The sequence below is a fragment of the Mesoplodon bidens genome (assembly GCF_964165515.1).
Source record: "Mesoplodon bidens genome assembly, chromosome: 1".
Classification (NCBI taxonomy): domain Eukaryota; kingdom Metazoa; phylum Chordata; class Mammalia; order Artiodactyla; family Ziphiidae; genus Mesoplodon; species Mesoplodon bidens.
Genome location: NC_138176.1, coordinates 43,276,668 through 43,293,804, shown reverse-complemented (window position 1 = coordinate 43,293,804; position 17,137 = coordinate 43,276,668). Strand labels below are relative to the sequence as shown.

The window sequence follows — 17,137 nt, the reverse complement described above, 5'->3', positions numbered from 1 at the left end:
GATCACAGGTTCAGCACCACCGTTCACCTGTAGGGTAGGCTTGTTCATTTATAGATGGCCACAGACCAGTTGATAAGTAGATATGACCTTGAAAAGAACCTGAATTGTCGAAAAACATTGGAGTCTACCACAAGAAGGAAGAAAAATTTCCCTCTTGATCCCTTAGACCATCCACTGGTTTCAGAATACAAAGACAAAAGAACTAGGGACACAGTCCAATACGGTGTATTGTGTATGTACCGTGGAGTCAGACTGCCTACTTATGAAATCATTCTGCTACTCATCTTGGGTCAATTCCTTAAGCACTTCATTGTTGAAGTAGGGACAATAGCTTCCTCATAGTATTATGTAAAGAACATATAATACATTATGATTGAAAGTGTTAAAGTATTTAACACAGACCTTGGAAGTGCCCTAAAAATTTTATCACTTTGTGTATATAACTGTGTTAAGATGTGGCCTTGAGGGAACTTGTTGACAGTGTACACACAGATGGATCAATGAAAGTTCATTACCACTTTTGAAATAATTCCCATGATAGTCCCTGACAATAATAATCATCTTTACTTGCATCTATGCACACAAATTTCACAGACACCAGTTGTTTATTAGTAGTCTCTTCTTCTCTGAAGCAATTCAGAAACGGTAATTAATTACCATGGTTTTTGTTTTTGCTAATTGATTTACATTTGCTTATCTATGTATGTATAAATAAAATACATTTCAGGAAAAAATACTGTGTAATTGCTATGATATTTTAATATCTCTATAGGTCCAGCAAAATGGAATGCAAGTGAATTAAGATTTATTGAGTATCTACTATGTGCCAAACACCTCATTAGGTGCTTTACATGTATTCTCTGTAATGTATGTAAGGATCTTGCAGGGAGGAATTCTTCTCAGAATTGTAAAGATAAAGATATTAGGGTTTAATGATATTAAATTGCCTAAATATATAAAATAAAATAATGATGGATTTAGGAAGTAAATTTAGATAGCTGGTCACATCTTTAGATGAAGTTTAGGTTCCAATTAAAAGAAATAGTGCATATTGCAATAATTTATTTTTTGCAACTTCCAAACAATACAATAATCATTGGCATTAATGGTTATTGAAATATTAAATAAATAGAATCAATGGTTCCAATTAACTTAATTGCTGAAATACAGCTTAATTCTACATGCTGAAACTAAATGACATTTACACCAAATATTTGAAAAACAAAATATGGTAAAACATTGTGTTCCTTGCTGTAAGTATTCCAATCCAAAATGTAAATACTATATATTTAAAACATTCTAAAAGTTATTTAAATTTGTGAAAACATACTAGTCTAAGATTAATTTTATACTGTCCTCCATGTAAAGAGGTTGGGCTTACCTGAAAAAAGAAATTAAATTCATTTTTACACTTTTAAATAATTTATTTCACTGATGAAGAACTGGGGACACTATAAAAATCAGTATTAACTGTTCTGTAATCTATTTTATAAAGTTGTCAGAATTTCAGTTACCTGTCATTTGTAGCTTGAGAGGTATTTATGTTTTGTTTTGTGTTTTTGTTAATAAATGATTTATTTCCAGAAGAAATACCTGTGGATAATATTTGGTTCATTATATCATTTAGTCTTGGAATGTTCTTCCTTCTTGCCTGCCTTTAAATCTTCGTTCATCAGCAGCTTATCCTGAGAACCTGTTATGTGCTCAACCTTGCCCTTGAAAGGAGAATATCTTGAAGTGTTGGTTTGATTTAACAAGCTTGGTGATCATACGAAAAATTAAGCTACTTTCATATAGATGACTCGGTGACCCAGGAGAAGCTTGCTCTAGTGGCTTTAGTACAGGATTTGATACCAGAAACACCAGTCCTTGTTCTGATCCTGAAATTACTACCTGGGCACCCTTGGGCAAATCATTTAATCTTTTTGATCCAGTTTTTCCTCATCTGTGAAACAGATTGATTTGAGGCTATTTTCTTCCTTGACTTCTAAGAATCTAAGTTTTGGTATATCATTAATGCCACCACCATCTAGTTCCTTGAGCCAGAATGATGAAAGTCATGTCTGACACCTCCCATTCTCTCATCTCCCACATTAAATACATTAGGACATTTTTTCTATTGTACCTACTATGTCTTGCTCAATGCTTTCTTTCTCTTCCGCCACAACCAGGATGCAAGCATCATGTTTTGATGAACAGCAGAACTGGGCATATCCAAGTGTTTAGTAATTGTTAAACAAATGAATGCATGAATCTAGTCATGAAATCACAATTACCAAACAGTTCAGTGTGGAATCATTAGTGTCTTATTAGGCTGCCTCATTCTCCATTTTATTCCTCTATTTTAGTTAAATTGGTGTCTCCCTCAATATTGAGATTAGACTGTATTATTCTACCTTTGTTTTATCCCAAGCCATCTATGGAAAAGGAACAACTCTTCAATGTTTTTATTTTGAAAGATTTCAATGCAGGCTTATAATATACATGTAAAATAAAGAGGTAAATGGAGATAGCTAAACCAAGTGGTCAAGAAAATGTCACAAAATGCCCCAAAATACTAATAGTAAGATTTGCCATAAATAAAAAAATATTTCAGATTTTAGTCAAGGATAATACTAATACTTTATTCAAGTCTGGGTGAAGAGACCACTGAAATAGGGGCTTAATCCTAAATTAGCTTCTAAACTTTTTGTGTGTCATTATAGCGCTTAAGTTTCTTCATCAACGGATTAGAAACGGTTTTGCATGAAATCTCTCTAATACTGGAATGCTATAACCGCTTACAAAAGGATTATTCTTTCATAGAAATAATGTTTATTATATTTCTTTCCCTTATTTCAATCCTGTCCCTCACTCCTTGTTTCCAGGAATAATCCTCATGAAACTTTGATTACATGTCAGTCTCAGTTCTAAGATCTTTACATATATTAAGTCACTTATTCCTCACAATAACCTAAAGAAGTATGTGTTGCTATAAGTATGTCATTGAGTAAACTAAGGCACTGAAAGGTTAATTAATTTTTCCAGGGTCAGCACAGCTAGTACTGGCCCTGGGACTCAAAGGCAGAAATCTTGGCTTGAGAATGTGTTATCCTAACCACTAGGCAACACTCCCTGTTGAGTTCAGGAACTGAGGTATGCCTTGAAGGGAGTCAGAGGGAGGCATGTATGGTGGATGCCTGACATCAAGGATAAGTCCTGCATGTAAATAAATAAAAATTAAAAACATGAGATAATCTACATTAAAATATGTTTATATAAAGCACTAGATAATGAGAGAAGATTCACTCTGCAAGCATCAGAGAGAATGTTGTCAAAGAGATGACATTTGAACCAACTATCAAATGCTAAGTACAAGATAGAGAAACCCTGACAGGTGGAGTAAAAGTTATGAGAAGTCAAGGAGCCATGAAGGGATATGAAATGTTAGGTTTTTATTTGTATGTTTGTTTAAATTTATTTTATTGAAGTATAGTTGATTTACAATGTTGTGTTAGTTTCTGGTGTACAGCAAGGTGATTCAGTTATACATACCTACAATCGTTTCCACTGAAATGTTAGGTTTTGAGGTTGAGTGAATTGTATGGGAAGAAGAAAGTTTGTATTAACGTAGAGTGTGAAAGTCTTCATGTATAAGGCTATATGTTTAATCTTAATGCCAGAGACATGTAATAGTCTGGAATTATTGAAGTTTTCTAACCACTACACTCATACATTTGGGATTTTTCAAGACAATAACTTTTATGGCAGTGTGGAAGAAAGTAATTGTCCCTGGACTAAGGTCTGCTGTTGGACCTACCTTAATTCCAACACTGGCTGGTAAGAAACAGATGGAGAAAGGCTACAGAGTAAACAATAAAATGTGGTTGTCCAAAAGTAAAGGAGAACAGAATTTACAATTTTAATAAGAGACAAGCATATGGGAAGATACATTCTTTAAATAACAAAAGTACATAAAAAACACATAAGAAGCACACATACTATTGTCAAACTAAAGTCCTATTTGGCAGTACCTGTTACAAGCATGCCTTCATAAAAACAGAACGTGAGTTTCAGTTTATTCTGTGCCCGTTGATATGTGGTAACAATATCCCATATACACCCAGACTACTCATATGAGTTATGCTTGTGCATAAAACTGTGGTGAATGCATAGTAGGTTTTTATATATAGATTTTATAGACTTTGTAGAGTGTTTGAGAACTTTTATATTACGTTTTTCCCTCTAGCACACACTTTTGTGTTCATAATTATCATTTTGATACTATTTCATTTTGTATGCTTACAACTATAATTTATCATTAAACTTTAAATATTTTTTAAATGTTTATCAATTTTAGGTGTGGTTGTATAATTTTTATGCTTAGAAGTTTTCCATCAAAACACATTGCAAATTAGCTTTTAGTTACCAGAAGAAAAAAATAAAATTTTAGATAAACCAGTTTTCTCTAAACATGAGCCGAAAGCAACAGTAGGTAGTCCACTCACTGTGGAATAATCTGATAGTATTCCAAATGTAAGATAGGAAATATTGAAATGGTGCAATATAGCAATGGGGTATGAAGGCTGAGGAGAGCTTAATAGTTCAACACACGTTCATCTCCTTTTGCAAAGAAAAGAAGACAGAGGAGTTAGCTGAAGAGTAAAGTATCTAGAGGTAACCGAAAGGAGAGGACATCATAAGTCCTTGACTGCCACCCATTACATCACATTAAGGGTTTCAGTCTTCCTAATATTACTCATTGTTTAGTTGTAACTGTTTGTCAGTAACATAGTGCATACATTTGTGAGGAAGGCTGACTTTGATAGGTCATTTTCTTGTCACTTTGACGGAGTTGAAATCAGTCATCTGCAATAGATCGCTTTGTACCATGCAAAATATTGTGATCTGAATTAGCTGCTGAATTCATGATTTATTTAAGTCTTTGTAAGGGTGATTTACACTTCGTTAGTTTTACCTTGACTTGAATAGCATTCCTAGGAAATAAAAGCTGAGAAAGATAGGGACAAAAATTGTCAAAGTATACTAAAATATTTTAAAACTACTGAAATGCAGCCAAGATATTCTTGCAAGGTAGTGCTTGAAAGAGTCAGATGACCAAAGAAAGTAAATGTGTTATAATAGTTCTCTTTGCACCTAGAATTGTGTTTGCTTGGTTTTCTTTTTAGAAAGCAAGAGGATTTCATTTCAACGTAAATATATACTCTTTTTACCTGGCAGTGGTAGGCTAATAGTAAAGCACCATATTGAAACACATATGTACATGTATGTCTACACATGTACACTTTTTAAAATACCTCAAAGGGATAACCTATAGAAATATTCCTAAAATCTTGGTTGAATTAAATTCTGAATATATTAAATGTGAGGCATCACATTTATTAAATATTTTTAAATGTTACGATGTGCTATTTTCTCTTTTGCAATTCATGCTTTAGAATTTGAGAATTCTAAATGCTAAATAGTATTTTACATTTTTCATATGCAGACAGAAATACCTATTAAAAATTAAAACCTAAATTTCAATAATGTTGAACACAGAGGTAAACAGTAATACATTAAAGTGTGACAATAAAATCTTACATTTTATATTGTAGGGATGAATAAGTTCAAACAAGAAATGTCCCATAATAATGTTTGAATAGTAGTATGCTATTTTGAAAAGGTTTTTATGTAATTGTCCACAGAAACTATAACTTATTAATGAACAGCAGTATCCTTATTGTACAAAAGATAAATAAATAATATTATCCTATTTGGTCATTGTGCTTGGCTTTATAAGCTGGGATTCCTTTTGAAAAAAAAAATAGTAACTCAAAAATTAAATTTATACATTTATATTTACAAAAGCGTTAAATATATTTACAAAAATGTTAAATATATTTATATGTATGTTCACAATTTTATGAATATACATATGAGCTCCTTAAGTCCAATATTTTGGAATGAACAATACTATCTGTATGAATTTTCTAGGGCTGTCATAACTAATTATCATAAAACTGGCAGCTTAAAACAACAGAAATTTGTTGTCTCAGTTCCATAGGCTAGAAGTCTAAAATCAAAGTGTTGGCAGGTCCATATTACCTCTGAGGGCTCTAAGGGAGGAAACTTTCTTACCTTTTCTGAGCTCCTGGTAGCTCCTAGAAATCCTTGGTTTTTCTTTGACTCGTAGCTGCATTGCTTCAAGCTGTCTCTGTCTTCACATGACCTTCTTCTCTGCATATTTCTATGTTTCCATGTCTGAATTTCCCTCTCCTTTCTCTTATGAAAACACCTGTCATTGGGCCCACCCTAGTTAAATATAATTCCCTCTTAACCAATTGCATCTGCAAAGTCCTGTTTCCAAATAAGGTCACATTCTGAGGTTCTGGATGGACATGAATTTTAGGGGGATAATATTCAACCTGGTACACCATCTAAATGAGTGTATGTGGTACATGTTATAATGTAATCATGACTCAAATAATCTAGTCCCAGTCTGCATTCTAGTCTCTTTCCTTATTTCTACTTTGGTACCTAGAAAAGAATTGAACCCTTGAAAAATCCTGGCCCTTTCATATATTCAGTGCTTCTATAAACAAGAGCTTTTGGGAGGACTCCAGGAAAATCTGTTCAACTGTTCGAAGCATTTCTGTGCATCAACCTTAGAGTAGAAGATAAAAAGTGAAAGGAAAAATAAGGAGTAAAGGAATTTTGGGCAACAGACTTTGTTCCTAGGAGTTTATTGATCATGTGGTCTTAGGAGTATATATAAATTCTTTAAAAATATAGCTGGTTAATTCATTTATTGTGACAAAATATGAGTTAAATTCTATTAATCATAACAAAAGAAACAAAGAAAGCCAATGTCTAGGTGGAAAAAATTGCTGAATCTAACAAGAGGTAAAAGGTAAATGTGAAATTCTTCCTGTAAACTCAAAATTTGGGTATTTCAAGTCAGTGTGGAGGAGAATCATTTTACAGGGGCATCTCTGAAAATTACTCAGGTATTTTCTTTGGCTGAAAGATAAACAAGAGTCAACAGTGTATGTCCATGTGTCCCCTCCCCACATAAAAAATATGTTTTGGTTATTTTAATGCAAGAAGTGTGTTAAACTTGACTGTGTGCTTGCCGAGTTAGAATATGCTTCAAAACTGAGTGCCAAAAATTGAACTGTGAGGTTTATATTAAAATGGACATTAGTAAAATGAGTTCTGCATAATTTAGAGCTCTTGAAATTAAGCATCTAACAATTACTTAAAGGAAATAAAGGTATCTAGTCTGGATAGGAAAACTCTTAAAGGCACACTTGATAGTTATTCTTAAATATCAGAATGGCTATCATAAATTACATTGATTGGACTTGCTCTAGACCTATGAATATGTTGAAGAATCAGTTTCCAATTAGATATAAAGTGATGGGGAACATTCCTATTGAAATCACTTCCAAAGTCTACAGTAGATTATTAGACAAAATACATACACAGATTATATTTGTGTAAGTGAGCATTGTGCAGATAATGAGTATAAGAATTCTAGGTTTTTGAGGCATTAGGTAAATTTAGGTACCTTTTGAATAATTTAAGCTTATTGACAAAATTTTGTGTATTCGCTCAAGGAAAGCATCATATTGGATTGCTCATTTTTCTTAACTCTTTAGTAAATCCAACTGAAAACTTTGGAATGCACATTTTGGCAGACATGTATTGCTATTGTTAAATTGTATTGAAGAGGTCCCAAAGGCATTTTGTTTACAGAGAATTAGTAAAATAAAATATGTGATTGAATATGTGGGTAAATGAGTTTATTTTGTTTTCCTTTGAATGTGGAGAAGACAGAGTAAATATCATAGACTCCATAGGATTTGTTATTTTATTGAAACTAGTAAGGTACCTTTGTTAGGGATAACTCTATAGATCTGAGCAAAGTTATTCTTTAACTTTATTCATAACTTTGTAATTTGGTTATGATTACCTACAAGTATCTAGTTGTCTAAATGACTAACTTTCTTTAGAAGATAGTTTATATAGGTTAAAACAAAAGAAAACAAACAACAAACAAAAAACCAAAAATAAATTTTAAAGTAACACTGATTTCATAGTACCTTTTCACTCCTTGGTCCAGTCTTCAATGCCTCTCTGCAATGACACATTACCTGACAGGAAGCCGAGGAAACTTTTTCAGTAGAGAAAGGAGCAGTCATCTGTTACTTCAAACTTGCTTTTAAAATGATAATATTTGTCCCTAGAGGTTTTCTTCTCTTTTCTCCATTTGAGATGTTTGCATCTTGTTATCTCCAGCACCTATTCAAATATTGGGAGGATCTAGGCATTTTAAGACTCTCAACACCCAGGGAATAGAACTTCATCTTCCTTAAATCAGCAAAAAATAGGTAAAATAAGTGATACAGTTTTGTGGATTCTACATATTTACTGTCCCCCCCTGCCAAAAAAAAAAAAAGCAAGAACTCTTTGTATGATCAAAAGGAAATATTTCCCTAGGTTTCTGTGTATGCGTGCCTGTTTATTTTATTTGCTGGTTGCTGGGCACCCTCACCTTCCTCACTATGCCTAGGAATTTATTGGTGTCAAAATGAATGACTCAAAGGACACAATGGATTGGAAATAAATTTATTACTCATATTATATTACACAGTAAGCAGCAAAAGGATTTTTTCAATGACAAAAAGGGCTCAGGTTCAATGAGAAGTGAAATATAACAGGGTGTGTGGTTCTGGTATTTAATGTAGTTAAGGGATGGGCTCGAGTTACTCCCTCTGCCTACGCCTCTCCCCCACGATGGGCTGGGTTTGCATGACTTGAGCCTCCCTATCATAGTTAAGAGAGGGAAATACTGGGTTTTCTCATCACTCACCTAGATGTGAGGCCAAGGGGAAAGGGGGAGCGGGGGGCTTGAAAGTTATCAGTCAACAGCAACAATGCAGTAAGACTCTTTATCACAGTGTGAGAAAAACTCTGAGAGGAAAAATAAGAAATACGGTCTCTAGACACTTAAGAATTTCACATTGTTCCAGAGAAACTAAGCATCCATTCACTGATCAGTTAAAGACGAATAGAAATTGGGTTTGGTTAACTGATAGTAGGAGTGCTTCCTATAAGACATCTGTTAGCCTTTCAGAGAAAAAAGAGTGCATAAAAAGATTGTTACTATCCCTGTTTGCCTTTGAAGATTAAAGAGGATTACAGTCAGCATGCAGAGATAATATTGTTGTAACACAGTTTTAACAAAAAATTCTGTGGTTAAAACTTCCTCTCTTTTAAAAAAAATTTTTTTTGTTAATTTTTAAATTTTTTTAATGTAAGAGAGTTCCTAAGATTTTGATTGTTTAACATAAGAACCTTAAAACTTATGTTTTCCATTAGGTTCTTCCTAATTATGGACACTAGGAGGGGCTAGAGGTGATTTTATTAATCTGCTCTAAAATTTATCTGCCCCTACCCGCCAATTTAAAAATTGAATGTTTGGGCTTCCCTGGTGGCACAGTGGTTGAGAGTCTGCCTGCTGATGCAGGGCACACGGGTTCGTGCCCCGGTCTGGAAAGATCCCACATGCCACGGAGCAGCTGGGTCCGTGAACCGTGGCCGCTGAGCCTGCGCGTCCGGAGCCTGTGCTCCACAACGGGAGAGGCCATAACAGTGAGAGGCCCGCGTACCGCAAAAAAAAATAAATAAATAAAAATAAAAATTGAATGTTTGATTATTGGCATGTATATAATTCTATGATATTGGCAACCCTACAACTTGCTTGAGAAAGTAATAAAGTGATTGAACATCTAAGTCTTTTAATGGACACTCCAAAGCCTGGCTTCTTCTCTTCCCTCCTCTGATTACCTTCCTCTGGGCATGTCACATCTCATAACTGACTTAGAGGATAGAAGAGATAATTAACTCACAATAATGTTTCAAAACACTTTATTACCTGTTTCAGTCCATAGTTTGAGTTTAGGTTGAGGAGGCAGATGCCACTCTTAAAAGGAGAAATAATAAATGATATGTTTTAATTATGCATGTTTTCCATGTGGCCCAATTATCATAAGCAGTAGAAGACAGTATTCTTTGAAGGTCAGAGAAATTTTGTGTATTAGAGAGGAGATACTCTAACATTAAAAAACTGAATAAAATCTAATTTTCTCAAGGAGAAAGATTTTATACTCAAATTAGTTACTATATATGGGATATCTGTAGAGAGAAATTGAATAATGTACTTTCTCAAAGTTTTAATTTAAGGATATATCTTTCCATATCAGGTCGTTCATGAATAATAGTGGTTTTGTCCTTATAGTGTTTATTTTTCAAATCAAAAATCATTCAGAAATTCATGTGGAATATTTATTGACTATTCTTCTGTGATTTGATGAAATCTAACTAACCAAGAGTTCAAGACTAGAAGACTTTGAGTGATATTATCTGTATGTGTAATGCTAAGAAATAATATTTATATTAAATCCATTTTGTAGACTTACTACCATTTGACAATTTATAAGCTGTCATGTTTCTGACTTATTAAAATGGCATATAACTGTCCAATGATTACCTCAGTAACACCTTTATAAAACGTTAATAGGAAGAATCTCAAAGCTGAGATAACAGGAAATGGTGAGTAAAGAAGAGAAAAAAGTCAAATATGGTTTAAAACAATTAAATATAAATAACTGAATAAACAGTGGTATCTTTTGTAGGATCTTGAAAGTTAACAAAGGAAAAAGGTTTAGAGGAAAATAAATAATCTGGTTTTGTAACTATTGACCTAGAAATACAACAGGAAATAGTTCAGTGTATATTTGGATATAAAAAGATGTAGCTCAATATCAGTTTACAAACTGGATTTTGAAGTATTGACATGTAGTTAATAGTCATGTTACCAAGTGCAAGTCTGTGTACCTGAAGCACAGTGAGGCCCAACGATACCAAAATGCTGGAGTTTGGAGCAGAGAAAAGTTTATCACAGGGCCATGCAAGGAGACAGGTGGCTCATGCCTTAAAAGCCGCAAACTCCCCAAAAGCTTTCAACAAAGCCCTTTTATAGGAAAGGTAAAGGAGGGGCGTGGTTAATTGTTGCAAATTTCTTGGTGTCAGATCCTCCTCTATTCTTTTTTTTTTTTTTTTTTTTTTTTTTTTTCTTTTTGCGGTATGCGGGCTTCTCACTCTTGTGGCCTCTCCCGTTGCGGAGCACGGGCTCCGGATGCGCAGGCCCAGCGGCCATGGCTCACGGGCCCAGCCGCTCCGCGGCATATGGGATCCTCCCAGACCGGGGCACGAACCCGTATCCCCTGCATCGGCAGGCGGACTCTCAACCACTGCGCCACCAGGGAGGCCCTCCTCCTCTATTCTTGAGGTCAGGTCATGATGTTCCTGTAAACCTCCACCAAAACGAATGTTATTCTCTGTTTTGACGAGAAAGGGCAAGGTCCCAAGGCTCAACTTTTACCCTCCAAGGTCCAGGCCCTGGCTAAGAGGAGGGGGTCCCGGCGCAAGCTGGTTACACTGTCCGGGAGCATTGGTTCATCACCCAGTCTGGGTCCTCCCACCAGTACCCAAGTCCGGCTGAAGAGGCAGATCTCAGCTGGAGGTGTCCTCAGGGACGGGTCTCCAGACCCTGCCCAGCTATCGTCACTGAGGGTGCCAGGCGCTCAGGACCCAGCCAGACCTCAGGCTCCTCAGGCTGCTTAAATAGAGGCCAGGTCCCACGGACTGTGGCCCATGGAGACTGCCACCGCCATTAGGTCCCGGAGGCAGGGATGCGGGAGAGGTTTGGCCCTGCTTCAAGGCCTGGGCCCCGCCTGTGGGCGGTCCTGGCGAGGGCTCTGGAGCTCTGCAGGACACAGCCTTCAGCCTGTCCCTGGATCCCCAGCTCTCCTGGCAGCCTGAGTCTGTAGGGCCTGGAGGGTCCCGGGAGAAGGCAAAGATCCGTTCCTCACGGTACTCTCTGCCCGGAGGACCACTGCGAGACCGACAGCAGGTGGAGCAGGACCTCTAATGATCTCGCGATAACAATTTCGCACTAAGCGAAGCGTGCTAGAGGTCCGGTGCTCACGGCTGCGTGCTTACGGCTGCGAGCCCACGGCTGCGTGCCCGCCCTACTCTTATTACAGTCAAGCCCTTAGTAACAGGCAACTTCTCTGGAAGAAAAATATAGCTAGAAAAGAGCCGAAAACTGACATTTGTATCATTATACCTAATACTTTATTTCCTAGCTTATTTATGGAAATATAGGTCCTAAGAAGAATCAGAGAAAAACAAATCAAGCCTCCTCATTTAATCCAGGTAAGAAGACACTTTCTTTCTTTTTTTGTGGTACGCGGGCTTCTCACTGTCGTGGCCTCTCCCATTGCGGATCACAGGCTCCGGACGCGCAGGCTCAGCGGCCATGGCTCACGGGCCCAGCCGCTCCGCGGCATGTGGGATCTTCCCAGACCGGGGCACGAACCCGTGTCCCCTGCAAAGGCAGGCAGACTCTCAACCACTGCGCCACCAGGGAAGCCCAGAAGACACTTTCTTTATCATGGGTCACAAGGAAACAGATTTCCAAAAAAGGAAAGATATGTGACCATCAGATTATATATGGTATGAAAGCTTAAGTAGTAAAAGGTGTTTTTGTAAAAAACACTGAAGAAACTGGAAGTCAACTTCTCGATAATGAAGGTAGATAGAAGAGATGAAACAAGTTGCATGGAGGGAAGAAACACAATAAAAGGATTTTAAGGAATGGTTAAGATGTGAAGGCAGCCTTTTTCATCGCATCTTCTATATTATATATACATATTTTTACAAGCTTTCATTCATGTAAACTTTTATGACTGAAAGTGATTTTGAGAGAAAGAATTATCAGATAAATATTTTCCTACTTTCTGCTTGTTGCAGAGTGTTAATGAGTTACCTAGGAAGGCTGAAACAGTTGTGAGAACATGTGAAGATTTTATTCTCAGGATGCTATTATTTCAAGTAGGAAGACACATGAGGACTTGGTGTATAGGTTCAATGAAAAGGTTTTTAACATGGGCATGTATATTTGACAGGCATGAGCCACTTGTATCTGGAGAGATGAGTAGCACATAGTAAAGATGAGTTGAGTAGCACATAGCAAAGGTGTAACAGAGCTTAGAGCTCTATACAAGAAAATCCTGAGCTGGGGGCAAGAGGCAGTGGTGAACTGAAGGAAAGCAGTACATCCAGTATAATTAGGACTATCAACAAACACTTGAACAAAAATAAACAAGAAGGTAATCCTGGGGATTACTGAAATGGGAGTCAAGAAGTCACTGCCTGTAACAAAATTGACAGATTTTGATATGAAAATTAGAAGTAGGAGAGAAAGGAGCCTCTTATGGAAAAGAGAAAGAGCTTTGTGGTCAAACAGATGGAAGTTGAATTTTTTTGTTTTTTGGCTGTGTCGGGACTTAGTTGCAGCATGCAGTATCTTTGTTGCGGCACTCAGGCTTCTCTCTAGTTGCGGCGTGCGGGTTTTCTCTCTCTAGTTGTGGTGCACGGGCTCCAGAGTGCGTGGGTTCTGTAGTTGAGACGCTCGGGCTCGGTAGTTGTGGCGTGCAGGCTTAGTTGCCCTGTGGCATGTGGGATCTTAGTTCCCTGACTAGGGATCTAACCCGCGTCCCTTGCATTGGAAGGCAGATTCTTTACCACTGGACCACTGGGGAAGTCCCTGGAATTCTTGAGTTCTTTATTGGTAAGCCTAGTTTATCTTCCTTTCTGAATCTCAGTCTTCTCTTCCACAAAAGGGGTTTAATAATAATTATTTCATGTAGGAATTTTGCTGTGTTGTTGATGCATCTGTGTGGTTACATGAATAGTGTATGTAAGTATCCTGGCACATAGATGTTCATTAAATTATAGTTCTCTATTTTTTCCACCATCAAATCTGGAAAAAATCCTATTTCCCAAGGTACTTCAGATGATGAGTATGAAGTCATTTAGAGCTAGGAGTATGTATCAGGCAGGCAAATTATATCAGAAAAATATCCCACAGCATATATTTCAAGTAAAAAAAGGTGTTTAATATAGGGATTTGGAATCTTAACTAATGATTGGAAGGTCTGTGTGGGTGAAGAAAGGAAAAAAATTCTGTTATTTTCATGAAACCAGAAATGCAAGAATTGTAGGGAAGTTGCTACCAATGATTTCAGGTACCTGTCAAACCCAACAGGAGATTACTAGAAAAATGTCTTAACCCTCTTATCTATGCCTCAGGCATCTCAGTTAGAGCTCCTCATTAGCATAATCTCTCCTGGAACTGTTGCCTTGAGATCCTAGGAAGTGTAGTTGCCACGTTTCTCCCCTACAGTTCAAGAATACTTTAGAAGTTGGAAGAGATGAGCTGATAACAGGCAACCTGGTGCAGGATAAAACTTGGGAATAGTATTTCGCTACTACAAATTCGGTGGAAAAATAAAAACAAGAGCAAAGGCAAAAACTAATAAACTGGGCTTTCTCTTCTTGGTATTTACCACAGGAACAGTTAAATACTTAATTGTGCAATTCTTTGCTTAATGTCCAAGTCTCTTACTAGACATTTAAACTCTCTGAGGACAGAGACTAGGTGTGTGTTTTTTCATTATTGTTTAGGCCTCCAACACTTTAGTTAGTCAAAGAACAAAAAACATTTTGTTTTTCTAAAATAAAACAATCTGCAGAGTTGCAACTCCATTCTGAAGGCAGGCAACTATATTCATAAATATGATGAAATTCCCTGTCCCAGAATTGGGTTTTTACTATTCCTTTCCATAAACAAATGATCTTTAAAGTACTTTTTAAAAAGAATATCATACTTTCAAAAGTGAGTTGTAGCTTCTACCTATTGTATAACCGAGACTTTCTGTAGTGTTGAATGCATTATTTTCCCCCAAGATTTCAAAGATCCCAAGTCCAGTGTAGTCAAATCTTAAGATCAAAGAACCTGGTTTTCTTCCTTACCCGACCCCTTGATTTCCACAGTCCACCAGATACCACACCCCAGAAATTTCTGCTAGAAGAATAATTTACCTAAGTACATGTCCATGAAGTCTGATATAGCAGTGAGACAGACAAACATGCAGGAAAATTTAATACCACTTTTTAGGGCAAACCCTCTTTACTTGTTTTTATTATATATATTTTTGCTATGACCTGAGAAGTCATCATTTTAATAAATTTTCCATGATAGATTAATATATTCATCGTTAAATATGCTATTAATTCCCTTGATGGTGAAAGTAGATGGAGGGAAATATGTTTCTCTCTCTTGAACCCCCTCTATGCTCTCATTTAAGCTTTAATCACCTTCTACCTCAAGCTTATTTCTTTAATCAATAAATCTACTCTTGCTTCTGTGTCTCTAGGTTTCCCTGTCTGTCAGTCACTGTTGCTTATTATTTCTTATCTTTCCATTATAAAACATATCCTGCAAACTCAATAAATAATGTGTTGGGTAGAAAAGGGTTCTCAAATTTGTAAAGACATGGAATGCTAAAATTACAAATTTCAATTTAGCAAGTGTTTGTTGATACAGGTCTGTTTTTACTTAATTAACCTCACTGAATTTTGTGGACAGATTTCTGTGGGTTAATAACTTGCTGAATTGTGAATTGCAATGCCAGGAATTTTTAAACCATGCTCCAATGGCTCATCCACAGCTGTTTCTCACATATCAAGATAGAACTCAATTAGAAGGTTGAGAGTCTGTGACTGTAGAAGGCTGGCCGGAGGGTCAGAGGAGCTGACTCATGACCATTCTCATTGTAGATAAAGGACACATTGAGTTTGATAGTAGTCTTATGTCTTTAGTTTCTTAAAAATAGCAGTGCTGGTATTGTCATGATTTAGTTGAATTTATTGTTAATTGGGGTATAGTGGAAGAAGCAATGCAATGAAAATAGCTTTAATGGCCTTTGCCCTGCTGAAGTGATTCATGAATGAGAAAATTTGAATTACTACACATTGATATTCTTTGCCAGCCTCCATGAGTCTTGGGGAAAACAAGGAAGTGAAAAGAGATTGAGAATACAACACTGTCTCAGAATATGATTAGACAGTTGTGTATTGTTAAATGATTAATTATTTCAAAATATTTCAGATAAAATTAAAACACATTTCATGAGTTACATGTTTAATTTTATAGTCAGAGTTGTTAGAGCTAGAATATCTCTTGGTAGCAAATTCGTTTTACAAGTAATGAAAGAGAGGTTAAAAAACAAGGGTGAGATATGTCTAAGGCCACAAGGAGAGTAGATGTCACAGCTGGGTATTTGGCAAAGGTCTTGTGATGCTGGTCATCCCTGTATGTGTGTGTGTGGTTTTTTTTCAACATAAACTTCCCTTAACTATTCTTTCCTGGGGTAGAACAATGTTATGACTAGGTCTTTATTTTTCAAAATGTGATATTTTTGTTTATTGAATAGATTAATAAACAAAAGCATGGGCCAAAATGATAATCAGTGTTTATAAATATTTATAAACATGGGATTTTTAAAAAGTGGATAACCTATATAAAGGGAATATAGGGGGGAAAAGTATGGCTCAAGAAGGGTATTTCAAATTAAAAGCTTAATGCCATTTTAAGAATTTGATTCTCTAAATTAAAGAAGGTAGATGCAGTTTGACACCACATTAGAGAGATAGATGCTAAAGAAATATATCTAGAATCACTTAGAATTCCCTAATTATTGATCAAATCAAAAGGGGAAGAATTTTCATAGCAACTGAAGTATAAAAGGTTAAGTGACTTGGTATTCAATTTACTTGGGAAATAGCATAATAAACTTTAAGGAGGCTCTCCTGGCTGTTAATTTTTAAGCACAGAAAAACTTGACCCAGTTTTTTAATGATATTTTACCTCCTGTCTAAAAGCCACCTGCAAATAGCTTATTTGCATGTGGAAAAAATGCAAAGGCATTCATCTTCCTTTTACTTATTACTGTTATAACAAACCTCCGTTCATGAACTACAGCATCGTTTTTGTTGTAAATGAAGAAGAATCAGCCAAATTTCTGCCACGTCTGGCTGCTGATCTATAACCTTTGAATAAACAGTAGACATTCAATTGCCAGCATCCATTCTTTAAAAAAAAAAATCAGAGTTTTTTTCTCCCCAGTCAAATTGCCCTTTACTATAATTACATCTCATCTTTGAGAACAACCAAGACTTT

At 36.1% G+C, this 17,137-nt stretch overlaps 1 protein-coding gene across 7 annotated transcripts in view; it reads left to right on the top strand.

Annotated features, from left to right (window-relative positions):
* Positions 1-17,137, top strand: part of PCDH15 (protocadherin related 15) — a gene marked incomplete at both ends in the record, with an annotated part of 718,913 nt that overhangs the window by 196,489 nt on the left and 505,287 nt on the right. The gene's annotated exons all lie outside the window — the stretch shown is intronic.